The sequence below is a fragment of the Acanthaster planci genome, linkage group LG13 (genome assembly GCF_054643075.1).
Source record: "Acanthaster planci isolate LZ-2023a linkage group LG13, COTS_SCS, whole genome shotgun sequence".
Taxonomy (NCBI): domain Eukaryota; kingdom Metazoa; phylum Echinodermata; class Asteroidea; order Valvatida; family Acanthasteridae; genus Acanthaster; species Acanthaster planci.
Genome location: NC_141789.1, coordinates 6,816,387 through 6,830,392, shown reverse-complemented (window position 1 = coordinate 6,830,392; position 14,006 = coordinate 6,816,387). Strand labels below are relative to the sequence as shown.

The 14,006-nt window shown below is 40.1% G+C and overlaps 1 protein-coding gene across 11 annotated transcripts in view; it reads left to right on the top strand.

The window, feature by feature from the left end:
• The window catches only part of kctd9 (potassium channel tetramerization domain containing 9), a 189,986-nt gene that overhangs the window by 18,101 nt on the left and 157,879 nt on the right, over nucleotides 1-14,006 (top strand). For 6 of the 11 annotated variants that reach the window (XM_087144854.1, XM_087144851.1, XM_087144857.1 and 3 more), the window contains exon 2: nucleotides 8,152-8,226. The exons of the other annotated variants lie outside the window; for them this stretch is intronic. The gene's annotated coding sequence lies outside the window, so the exon portion shown is untranslated. The remainder of the gene's footprint in view (nucleotides 1-8,151; nucleotides 8,227-14,006) is intronic. 11 annotated transcript variants of the gene reach the window in all.

The window sequence follows — 14,006 nt, the reverse complement described above, 5'->3', positions numbered from 1 at the left end:
TGGTAAAAAAGAGATCCTTGTGTGACATGCAGAGGGCATATCGAGATGGGAAGAATCTGGTCTTTGGGAACGGCGACCTCTACATTAAGTATATCCCAGCTCCTGAATCAGTTTAATAACCTGCTAATAGCGTGATTCTTGAGAGAATCGTAAGTTGATTGTCCAATGCTGCAACTACATCGTTTGTGTTGATGTATGTTCCTTTCATTTGTTAGTTAATGTACCTCTGTGTCCTTAATGTTTATTAATTTGTTTTGCTTTCATATTTGCTATATAAGCACTGTAAGTAACTCAATTTAAAATCAAGGGTTCATGTGCCAGTTAAATTTCCCTGTCAGGTTGGCGGTAACCCCGTGAAAAATAACCAATTTTTTTTTTCTGTGATGTGAATACTGTACTTGCCTTGATCTCATTGACTACTCTAATTTTGCTGACGATAATTTGATTTTTGGTGTTGTCCTTGTTGTCCGAGTAGTATCCTCCCATTTAGTTGGCTTGGTTCTCAAGAATTTAATTTGGTGATTTCTGACTTGAATTCAAGTCACTCAAATATAAATTATTCATAAAATCTCCCGGCCCTTTTGGATTTAAACTAAGAACCTATTGAATTACCTAATGGTGAAGATCAGGATAATCCCTTTTTTAGAAATTTATGCTACTACTCACTTGACAACTTGATTAACTTTTTAATTATGACAAATTCGATAAGTTTTCACTTTAACATCATCAGGGGTTTAACTAAAAATTTGAAGCGACAAACTTTGTTTACATTCCTTAAATCATAATTTTTCTGTAGTAGGCTTATCCAAGATGTAATTGAATGCAAATTCTTCCATGAATCAACTCAATATACCTGGTTATACATTATTGGCAAAAAAAGAGAGGGTAGAATCGGTGATGGAGTTGCTCTTTGTATATCCTTCGTCTTAGAACAGATCTAAATAACATCAATGCCGGCTCTTGAATGTACATGTTATAATTTGAGTTGTTTATAAAGCTCCTGATGCCAGTTTGGAAAAATTTTTGATGTTGTTAAACATTGTTTCAGCATTTATTCAATGAAAATGATCCACAAGCTGATCAGGGTAGCAAATACATCACCTACTCTTATTGACAATATTTTACAAATATATAACACTTACCAAAATTCTGGCATTATAGTCACCGAGTTATCAAAACCACTTCCCAATATTCACCTCATACCCACTTAAAACTAAATCATATTACTCCTCAGTATACTTCATCTCAAGATTACTCACATGAAAATGTAGCGAAATGCTATCTTCTCTGGATTGGATCTCTGTTTTAAATGGTGGAGATGTTAATTTGGCTTTTAATAATTTTATGGATATTTTCAAAGAAAGCTTGGATATGCATGTTCCTATCAAGCAATGTTAACATAAATCGAAGAAATTAATTCCAAAATGTCCTTGGGTCACTGTTAGTTTATGCAAGTCAATTTCTCATAAGAATAAGCTGCAGTCAAACCTGCCCAGAGAGACCACTCGATGGAAACCGAAAAAAGTGGTCTTTATAGACAGGTGGTTTCTCTACACAGGTAGTGGTACATGTTCATAAAAGTAGTGTCAGTCAAACCAGCCTTATTAATAACCGTTGTGTTCTTACATCTATCCCAAACTAAGGTACAGTGTAGATGCTTTGTGGGATTTTTTATTGGAAAAAAATATGCAGCATATTTATTTCATTCACGTAATGCTTTGTTAAACATGTATTTTTTACATTTTTAAAAACTTTTTTCTTAATAAGTGGGGAATCAAAAGCAAGATGATGAGCGGGGAGTCGTTTTATTTAAACACCTGTTTATTATGCATGTGAGAATAAGCTACGCATTACCGGCACAACGATGGGGACGTTTCTCACTCAATGCCATATAATGTTGGCCCTGAAAAGAGCTGTTTGGTTTTTGTTGGCTCTGAAAAGAGCTGTTGGGTTTTGTGTAGCCTTTTTTGGCCCAAAAGCTTGGGTGTTCAGTTCAAACTTTTTTGAAGAAGTCCAGAAGTGATGACTGGGTGGGTGCTTGATGCTGATGCAGACTTTCTGCCGCAACCTCCTCCATGTCCATACAGGCATCCACCAGGCCAGCACAACCTTTCATGATAGCAAACTTCGTCATTTCTATCAACATGGCTGCACACTGGTCAAAGATCTTGACAGTGCTGGAGCAAGATTCTTCTTCATTGTCCTCCTCTTCATCAGTGTCAGAGCCTTCGTTGTCATGGCATGCATGGAAGCATGGCTGGAGGTCAGCCATGGATGTGTCTGGATTACTGTCAGCAGTAGCCAGTCCTTCATCTAGAACAGTGAGTTGTTGCAGGGAAATGGTAAGTGCGTTGTGACAAGCAGACTCCAGAGCAGCATCTTCTTTTCCTCTTGCTGTTTCTTCTTCAGTGACCGTGTCTGCCCCAACCCCACATTTTCTGAAGCACTTTTGGATGGTTTTGCTGTCAACATCCCTCCAGGACTGGTCAACCCAGTAGATGGTTTGAAGAAGTTTGTTGCTTTCAACAGCTCAGGGCCAATCATCTCTTTGTTTGTCTCCAACTTCTGCAGTATGCTGCACAGCTGCTTTTTCCTGAATTTGAGTTTAAGTGCTTTGATGATGCATTGGTCCATACATGTAGGTTGCATAATGGAGGTTGTGTTTGGTGGCAGAAAGACGAGCTTGATGTTTTTCAGTTGCAGGTGTGGATGACAAGTGGCGTTGTCCAGCAACATGAGAATTTTTTTCTTCTGGTGGCCCATCTTCTTGTGCAGCTTCTTCATGTACAACTCAAACATGTTACTGGTCATCCAGACTTTTTTGTTGGCGTGGTAGTCTACAGCTACATCCTCTTGCTGCAGTCTACTAAAGCAATGAGGGTTGATTGACTTGCCGATGAGGAGTGGCTTTTCTTTCTCCCCTTGGGCGTTGGCACAAAGTATCATAGTTAGTCGCTCCTTGGAGTGCTTGCCCCCCCCGCAATCTTAGCCCTTCATGCGAAGTGTGGAATCGAGGGATGCTTTGAAGAAGAGCCCAGATTCATCCATGTTGTAGATGTCTCTGGGATTGTACCCAGCACAAAGTTGAGGGACTTTCTTCAGCCAGTCGTCAACAGTGTTTTGTCCACACCACCGCTCTCACCACACATCTTGCCATAAACTATACTGTGCCGTTTCTTGAATGACTTGAGCCACCCGTTCGATGCCTTGAAGTCAGAAACTCCAAGTTCTTTCGCAAACTCGAGGGCCTTTTCTTGAAGAAGTGGTCCAGAGACCGGGAACAGTTGCACTGTGGCATCCTTGAACCATTCGTACAGTAAAGCATTTATTTCTTCATTGCCTGTCTTGCGAATTTTCCCTCTTTCGATCAAGAAGAGCATTCCCTTCAAATTCCTCAATCTACTCACTTTTCTGCTTCAAGATGCATTTTCCCGCTATGATGGCCTCGCATTCCCAAATTCTCAACGATAGCACAGCAGCTCATCTTCTTGTCTGTGTGCATCCGGATCACGTCCATTTTCATTTCCAGACGAAGGTGATTCCGGAAACTCTTTCTGGGATTCGGGTTGAAGGATTCAGAGCCATATTTTCTCCTTTTCAAAACCAGCGATGTTGTAACAAAATTGCTCAGATTGGCACGACAATATAGAGAAAGACATATGTCTGCAAAGTTCTGTAAACACACTAAAACCATGTCGCTAGGTCAGCCAAGTGTTTTAAAATGTAAAACTGTATTGGGCAAATTTAAATGAACCAGAGATAATTGTAAAAATATATTGAAATAACTTTGTTTTTTTATCTATAATTCTGCCTTTAAGAATTAAATTTTTCAATTTTTAGAGCCATTTAAAATAACGTTTTGTTTGAATGAGACTATTCAGAGGTCACGGATCACGTATGATGTGTATGCATGAACGCTCTCAGGGTGCATTCCACCAAATGGTTGTATTTCTGCATGCAAGCTCATTAATATTTTGTGATCCTACAGGATTTTTACAATAAGACAGCCCGTAACCAGGAGGGATCATAGAAATATTTCTATAAATCCCGAATTTGGGACTGATAGTTTCCAGTGCAGGGTATTTCTTTCACAAAAAGCCCCAAATTGCAGGCCTATTTTGAATAGAGGTGGGCAGCTACATTCAGAAATGAACTCTTAGTTTTACTGCTATTTTGTGGGTATCTTCCTTAAAAGGCACATAAAACATTTTTTCCGTCACTGAAATTGAAACGAAAAGTGATCTTTTGGCCATAATCTTGAATTTCCAGTGAAAAAACAGAGGCCAACGTCTTCACAAAAGTCAAGAGGCGGCGCTATTTCAGTCTGATTTTGCACTGTTTTCTATAGGTGCGTATTTGGTGAAGTACAACCCTCGACATCTCTTTCAGTTTAGGTTGCAATGTGTGTGTGCGCTCAGGGCACTTGGACCAAACGTTGGCTGGTCTAATGACAAAAGCATTATTGTGGATGCAACGTATGACCAAGATTAGAACTGTAGAGATCCTGAAAGTATGGCTGGAAGTGACCCCGGCATTGATCACTAATCCTTTTAAGTACTGTAGTTTGGCTTTTTGAAGGTCTCAGAAATCAAACAATGATTGTGACAGAAGTGTTTTTGAACAGCTGCTTTTTTATGGCTGTCAAGTTGTGGTAGGTGTGCACAAGCTTTAGTGCCCATGTGGACACAAAAGGGATGGTCAGTGGTCGCGTTGTGCCGTGGGTTGTTCTACACAGCATGTAAACAATAGTTTCTACATGGGGGGATTTGGAAATGGTCGCTAACCCTAACCCCCTAAGGGTTGCTGGCCTTAACCTTCCCCATTCACACAAAGTTGAACACCCATATGGAAGGAGATTCTGGTCGCAGTGGTAACAGTAATGGTTGAGTTCGCCAAACCAGAGCGATTACCAGAACCATGGTTTCCTTGACTTGAATTTCGAAGACATCTCAAGAGTAGACTGAATGGAGGAAATAGGTACCCGGATATTTGTTCCCACTGACTGTGAATGCGTCCACTTGCCAGGCTTGTGGATCTGGTGCCACGACTCAAAACGAGGTATCTGATGGTTCAACCGTGAGTCAAAGAGATTGACTGACGGATGAAAATTCAAGTTGTCCACCACCACCTCGAAAATCACAGGAAGAAGATGCCACTCTGTGTAATCGTTGAAGGTCCGGGACATCTCGTCGGCCTTGACATTTGCTGCCCCAGGGAGAAATTCCACTGACAATGTTATGCCTCTGTGCAGACACCATGTGTCGAGCGTACACAATGGATCCAGCTTGGCAGCTCCTCAATGGAGTCTGGTTGTGACACAGAGCAGCAATCTTGTCTTGCTGTAGATTTCGATAATACAGCATGGCAGGAAATACTGCTTGAATGCTGGAAGACAGACAGCCAATGAGCTGAGCCTACTTGTGGACAGTTAACGTGTCTGCCTGCAGAATGTCCTGACAATGATTGATGATCAAGATATAAGGGCAAAACCTGTTATATATAATTAACATCTCTCCAAGGCAAAAATACATCTTGAAAATAGTTCGCGGTACCCGCTGCTTCATTTGACTCGGACCGGCCAGCCGGCAAGCTCGGTGGTGGAGTGGTTAAGACATCTGCACTGGTAAGCAGGAGGTCGTGGGCTCGAGTCCCACCCGAGTAAGCTTATGAGGTTCTTTTCGCAAGCTCTCGGACAAGCACTGAGCATACAGTGCATATTAATATACGTTGGGTAAGGGCAAAACCTGTAATATATAATGATTGATGATTTTGTTGACTTGGCTCCTGGAAGAGACAGTGTCATAGTTGAGTTGATATGAAAGCCTAGGTACGTTAGGTGCCTTGTTGGTTGAAGCTGAGATTTCTCCTGGTTGATGATGAAACCCAACTCCTGTGCTGTACTGCCTAGTATGAGGATATCTTCGAGATAAAACATGCAACAAATTCACCCTTGACGGAGCTGTGCTGCGGCTGGCTTGAGAACCTTTGTAAATGTTGGAGGGGCACTTGCTAACCCAAAGGGAAGGCATGCAAATTGGAACAGCTGATTCTGCCATGTATTACGAAGATATTTGCGATGACTTGGATGAATAGGGATCATAAAATAAGCATCCGTAAAATCAATAGAACCTAAAAAATCCCCTGGTGACAACAAATCTTTGACAAAGTTAATGCCTTACATCTTGAAGTGCTCGTATACTATAAAAGTACTCGGGGAACAAAGGTGAACCACAGGACAAAGTCCCCCTGACTTTTTGGAAAATCAAAAACAAAGACGAAATAAACTGGTCGGTCTCTGGTTCGTCCACAGTAACTGCCCCTTTCCTGACCAAATTTGTCAACTTCTTTCTAATCTCTACTTGAGACTGAGAATTTGTTTCTGTCACAGGCATTCTAGTCCGTTTCTGAACTTGGTTAACTAAAACTCTATCTTATGACCAACTATTGACTGAAGTATCCAACTATCTGTTCTAAGAAATCTCCAGTTGCAAACAAAATATTGAAGACAACCTGTCTGAAATGGAACAGCAGTAGTATCTAATTTTTTGCTTTCTGATCAACCATACCTTGATCCTGTCAGAACTTGCCCTGGTGTGCAGGTGCTGATTGAAATGCAGCATACATGTACCTTGGCTTTGCAGCATAACCGGAAGAATGCCCTTGAAAAGGGTTACTGCCCCGGAACTTTCTGTTCATTTGCAGAATAATAGGGGAAAACCCTATTCCCCTTGTTGTCTGGAGCTGACTTAGATGCAGCCTTAGTCACTTTGGCAGCCATCTTACTTGCTTTTTCTGCCTCCTCTATATCCTCGATAATTTTCCACCAAACAGATGACTCTTCAGGCTGTCAAACTTTCTGTCAAGTAGCTCATCAAAAGCATGTTGCATGGAAAGTGCCAGACTTTGACATGCAGATCCAAGTTAAATCAATGCCGATGGAACATGATCCTTAACTATACTTGTCTCGACAGTCTTAGGGCAAGATGCATCTACCCAAATGAGATGTGCAAGAGGCAAAGCAGCTTTCTGAAAATGGTTGTGAGAATCATTGAGCCTATCATCCTGAGAGACCAAGAACACCTAAGCCTCTTTGAAGTAAGCCCGTACCTGACTAGGTAGCTCCGGTGCCTTGAAATACGGCCCATGAATAGCTGGAACCTGATTAGTCTGAATCTCCTCTTGGAACTCCTTGTGTTCCAATTTGTTGGTGCACAAGTCTTCTCACCAGTGAAGCACTTATCTGTCACTGGAAACCTGGACCTCTTGCGATAAGGGTTGCGGAAATTACTTGAATCCTGAGAGTCTGACTCAAACTCTGTTACCCGCGTCCCCTTGGCTGAATTCCGATAGTGTCACGACGACACTAGCAGAGTCTGCATTTAACAACTCACCAGCACCTGATATGCTGCCTAAAACAGCTGGACTCGCCGGTGGAGGAAGCGTACTGTACTGTGCTCTACTGTCCTGCTTGACTGAACAATTTGTTCTACTGATACAAACAGCTCCCCCACCATATCCACCTGTATACACATGTAGGGTTAAACATGCTTTCATCACAGAATTCCCATATAGTGGTATGTTGTAAACAAAGTGCAATACTTCCATACATACACGACAAGTGCTCTATCAGGATGAAACTCGTTTCTTACTGCGTTTTTAACACTTTTCCTTGGTGCAAGTCAGGCACACATCATGACATGTATATTTTTAGTAACTGCTAGTCTGTAACTGCCCAACTGTCCCCAGACTGAAATTTGCCACACAGGAAACTAGCAAGGTCATTTGTGCAGAGCCCTTACACTGTGTAGTCTGAGTGCCCACTGAGGGAGCCTGGGTAGCATACCGTGATGATGTAATTTCCCCTTGACATCAAAATATGAACTGAGGGTTGTGTGGTGTGGTTCTGGTGTACTTACTGTAAAGGAAAATTATTATAATAGTGTGTGGTGTACTTCTGGTGTTCTCTGCAAGTGAGTAAAGATTATGTGGTGCAGAGATCTGGTGCAGTTCTGTGTGGATTGAGTGTTTCTGGTGTAGTTCTGGTGCACTTAACTGTTCAAGCTCAAGCAAACTTTAGGAGTGTGTGTGGTGCGCTTATGGTGTTATTGCGTATTTATTAATTGTGTTGTGTATTTCTGGTGTACACTATAGAGGTACCAGAACTGCACCAGAGGATGTGGTGTCCACCACAGTTCGGTGAGGGCCACAGCTGCTGTTCTACCCAAGGTAAAAACAGGTTCCCTAACTTGTTAATCATCACCACTGTAGGCATGGTACACATGTAGGTGTATAAAAATGGCCCAGTTTTGTCTTGTGCTCTAATCCAACCGGCAAAGCTTCATCTACATTTGAAAGTGTCTGTTGACATAATTTTTGGGTCCTCATGCAGATGTTTAAAAAATCGAAATACATGTACCTGACTCTTTGTTGCTCCCATTGCTGTTTTGCTTGCCAGAGTCATTCTAAAGCCAAATCATGTCTCTTGCATTCTTCGTCGACTAATTTTTGAGACGCTGCTAAAGAGGAAATGGCTAAAGTCTCTTTTAAACACTCTAAATAACTTGAGCTCGATGGAAGTACAGACGACAACAGAAGTGTTTACAACAACGTGGTTCAAAATCTAATAAAAGAAATTAATGTAAGCGTCAGGGAAACATGATTGTGAGTTATTGAGACACAGAAATTTTCCATAAGTTTAAAGTTAATTTGCTAAATAATATGTAGCATGGAAAAATAGCACCCCAAACTAAGTCTGAATAAACTAAAAAAACAAACCAGAATTTGGGGAACTCGCTAAAACAAATTCCAATTTGATCGGGTAGGAAGGAGTCGCAGGGAAAATTAGGTGGAGGCAAATGACCGCAAATTTTATAGAAAAGAGGAAACAACGCAAAAAGTGAAATTCCAAAATTTATTGCTTGGGGGCAGTGCTCAACAGAATCCCAACAAAGATATAAAAAAAAGGAATTGTTTAACCACAAACTCAAACAAACTTTGGAACTAAAATAAAAATGAAGAACCAGTGTGATGTCTGGGCAGAATGGGACTAGATTAACTTTGATCATCAAAAAAAATGCACTCAATAAATTATGTTAAACTAAGAAAAATTAGATGCCAATGAAACTTTGCTGGTCAAAAGAAATAGGAGCGTGGATTCAACAAAATTTAAGGTCAAGCAAATACTAGCAAAAAAATGTCAACAAAAAAACGAAAACCTAACAAAAAACAAAACCAAAAAAACAGAAGGCCAACACAGCATATAAGAGGGTTGCAAAACAAACACAACACTTTTGACGACCTGCAACATCAAAAACCAAAGAAAAAACAAATGAATACATAAAAAGATTGACGGTCATATGCAAAAAGTAACTTTAACCACTTCCTGCCGGGGACTCCGGGATCGGAGACGTATGGTTTATATGGGTGGCCGGTGTCTCCAAACTCGGACAAAGGAAACAGGGCCCTGTAACAAAAGACCGTACTCCGAACAAAAGACCGTACTCCGAACAAAAGACCAGGCTGCTGGGCATTACCAACATTTTTCACTCTCAAGAGTGGTGATAATCCAGCCTTGTTTTGAAACCGTATACCAGGGTTAGGGGCATTGAGAGCGAGCGGATTACCACCGCGGACAAAAGCGCTCCACCACCACAGCAATGAGCCACGCAGCACCCCTGCACGCTAATCTGGCCCCTATTGAAAAGAGATCAGCAGTGCACTAAGCCAGGTTCGTGAACAAAAGACAGTTATACAACACCGCACAATCTGGGCTCTGTTTACAAGGCTGCTGGCCTGGCTGAAATACTCGGGCGTCAATGAAGGTCACTTGTCAACTTAGAGTAGTGCCTGAAGATTACTTGGTGTGGCTATAAACGAGCGTTAAATGGAATGATGAATTTTTGAAGGATTTTGAAAATGGAAAAAATGATAGTCACATCATCAACATTGAAAAATGCCCCGCCATGAAGTGGTTAAAAGCTAACTACAACGTAAATGTTATAAGTCTACAAAATAAGTTGACCAGTCCCTAGTTCCATAGCTAGTTCACACAAAGCATCTGGCTCTCCCTTTCACAACCTGTAAACAAAAACCTTGTCACAGCCAGAGGTGCATGTAGCAGTTCAGAACACCAAAATCCAAAATACGCTGATAAGACTATCCCTGCCTTCAAGGTCAGTTGGGCTCAGATAAACCAAGAGCTCACCGGGCTAGAGGCTAGAGGAGACTTTAGTCCTCCCACCGTAAAACAATCAGTGACACAATCATGTATAAAAAATGACCAGAGCTAATATTAACCAAAGGACAAAGGACCAAGTCTAAACTGCTGGAACACTAACTCCATTGTAAAGCACCTCTCCTTACTTACAGGACCACTAATCCTATGAATGTGACTGTACTACATGTATCAGTTAAATGTACATTTATATGTACAGTGTAACAGACAAAGCAAGGAAGAAAATCACCGTTGAATACTTGCGCTTAATAAAAAGCAATGTGAAATAGCTGTGAAGTGTGAAAAAAAAGACGTTTGAGAACTTGAATCCTTCCAACACAGGTATGTAGGGCAAAGTAATACATTTTAGTCACAACTGTGGCACAAACTACACAGATCACGATGAGTAAAAGTTAAAACTTTTCAAAACTAAATTCCTCTAGTTTTCCATCCCAACAGCAAAGAATGTCACTAATAAAGACAGAGCAATAAAATGGCAAACGTAATCTAGTGAGAATGCATGAAAATCAGGAAGAAAAAATTTGTAGACTCCATGAATCAAGCATAAACATGACCATGCCGTGATACCAATCTCTCACAAGTTACATGTATTTCATAAAACGTGAGATAAACTTTTTTTTTGAAATAAGACTAAAGCTTTACCGAGAGGATGGAAACTCAAGTACACGCACATGTACCTGACTGTATTCATTGTATTAACACAACAAAAAACTTCACAATGTAATAAAAAATAGTGAAAAGAACCTAGGGTAATCTCTTGCACACAATAAAATCTTCTTTCCAACAGTTTCATTAAGGAAGATGAAGCAATATAAGGGGAACTTACCGAATAAAACAGCAGACTTACCGAGGGGCAGAGAACTCATAAAATGTGGTGTGTGCTCTTCACTGCCTGTCTGCAAACTGAGTGGGTCTAGAAGGAATGCTGAGCACATGGTGCTAAATCAAAGGGGCTCTTTGTTCAAGGGTCTAATTACTGTGAGAATGATGTTACCTTACCAGGGGGAGGATCTAGCTAAAAAAAAAAAAAGAAAATCATTTCCCAGTTGGGTGTATCTGTGCCAATTAAGTCTTTGGGCAACAACATGGCTTTAGATTCTGAAGAAGAATTAGTGAAAGACCTGGAGGCTGATCCTGTAATAAACCAAAGCTTGGGTGCTGACTGAGACCTGCTGTAAATAGTATGCGTACCGGTCTTCTCTTGTTGGAACGCTATTTACAACAAAACATCTTAGTTTCAACAAAAAATTTATACTGTTTTTTAAAAACAAGTTGTTGTTATGGGAAATCAGCAGATGATGCCAATGACATCCAAGCAAGTAACAGAGCGAGAGCAAGGCATGAACAAACACAGTGAGCATTAAAGATCCTAAACGAGTCATCTAAGGCAAAAAAAAAAGATCAGTTGGCTTGACTGGAACACAAGAATAGTGAGGGCATTACCGACCCTGAAAATAAATGCTTGGACACTCCTCGTTTACTTTATGGTGGGTTGTTGGTACTCAGAAAACTTGAATTATTTTTTCTTTTACGGCATAAGTTTCAAAAGTACATGGATATACAAATAGAACCTTCCAGCTGAACAAGCCCACAGAAACTCTAGTTATGGATAGAGGTTGAAAAATTTAAAAAATAAATACAAATAATGTAAATATAAATATGTTAAAAACATCATGAGCTACTTCAACACAAATGGAATTGCACACTCAATTTACTACGGAGCTGTGCAAAGTGTAATCTTAATGGGTTATGCCATGCCCGGTTAAAAAGTGCTGAAGATGGCATCACCTAACTTGGATAAATTGAATTTGGAAGACATGGCAAAAATGACAGCTCTCATCGGAGGTTCCCTGGCAATGCAACAGTGGTTAGTTACACAGGGAGTAATTCCGGGGAGTCTCATTTCAAAAGTTTGACGAGCTATCTATATATATTCAAATGCAGAAGAAGGAGGAATATACCCAGAGGAGATACCTGTTCTAGATAATTAACCTGACGAAGACCCCAATGGTCTTGAATGGGATAGATTACTAAACTGATTTAGATAGTGACATCACGAGGGTAGTCACACAGAGCAAAAAATTAGAAGGTGCAAAAATTGCCATTACTGTTTGTGTTGTAGATGTTTACAAAAAAATTGACCAGACGTGTTGTTAACTCGCAAATATGAAAATTTTATACATGTATACGACTAAATAAAGGTCTACACTATAAAGGTATAGGTAAGTACAAAGAAGTATTACTAGTCACAGAATTTTTAAGTCTACAAACAATCGCGACAAATGCAAGAAAAGTCAGTTGTCCATATGGTAATATTTTTGTAAGGAATGAACTGGGTTTTCGAGATTTTGGGACAGAGGCAGAAAGAGTGGAACAAAACTTAAGTGACATAACGTGAGAGAATCCCGTTGAAACTTCCAAAAACATCCGATCAGGTTAGCAAGGCTGTGGAAGAGTTGCAAAGTGAAGAATCCCAAATAGAAGGTATAAATATTAGCCCTAGGGAACTCGTAGCTTTGGATAAATGCCTTCAGACGTTGTGAGATGTTATTGGTGTTGGAAATAAACTTGGCTGAATTGAGTAAATTAGACGATGAAATTGCCCAGACTGAAGCTGAGTCATATGAAGCGACTGGCATGGAAGAAAAATGAGAGCTGAAAGACCTAAGATTGATGAGGGTCAGTGTGATACAAGAAGATAAAAATAGTCTTTCCAGTCAAATTAATTGAATCAAAGACACGATGTCTAGGGTGCTGGACAAGGACGTGACTCTGGGTGAAAAATCTGGACTCTGTTATCGCGAGTATCTTTTAGTTAAGTAATATCTTCTGGCTTTGCAGCTGTTAAAACCGTAAGTGCCCCACCACCTGAGCCAGCACCACTGCCCACCAAAACCCAGACAGCTGCAAAACTTGGCCAATGTCCTAAAAATAATTAATCGGAAGCATGCCAAGTTGAATGTTTAGCGCACTGAGTATAAAGTCGGTCGACTGACTGACTTAGACATTAGTTTTGGGGGTCGGCATGCTGGTTTTTGGTTATTTGCAGAAACCTGGCTAAAAACTATTAAAAAAAACTTTGAGGCTATTTTAAAACATTGTGTGAAAAGTCAAATTGTTACTGTAAAGAGTTACTTTCTAGGTTGAAAAGATTGTAAAGAATGCATATTTTGCCGTGGTTGTAAAAAATGTGTAGACCGTGGAAACTGAAAATTATGAAAACGGTTGTGACGGTGTGGAAACTGTACAGGTTGTAAAGATTGTAAGGAATGTGAATTCTGCCATGGTTTTATAAATTGTAGAGATTTTAAAGAATGTGTACTTTGCTGTGAATGTAAACACTGTGGAAACTGTGAACTCTGTAAATACTCTGAAAACTGTGAAGACTGTGAGTATTGTTTCCATTGTAAAAATTGCCGCGGTTGTGAATATTGTGGTAAAGACTGTGAAGATTGTGAATATTGTTTTGATTGTAAAACCCTGCTGCCATTGTGAATGTTGTAAAAAATGGAAGATTGCGTAGATTTTAAAACCGAAAAAAATATAAAGGGTGATGTCGAGATTGTAGGTGACTATGATAGTAACAATGAAAATGATCATGAAGAAGATTATTATTATAATTTAAGTTACCGCTAATGGGTCATTAGGGAGACATTCCCATAAGAATGTGAACAAAATTTTTCCAACTTTACTGTCCCATAATTCAATATTCCCTCATCTGATCTGAACCAAACTTTGTATGTTTTCATTTTAGGCCCTAAACTATCATCTC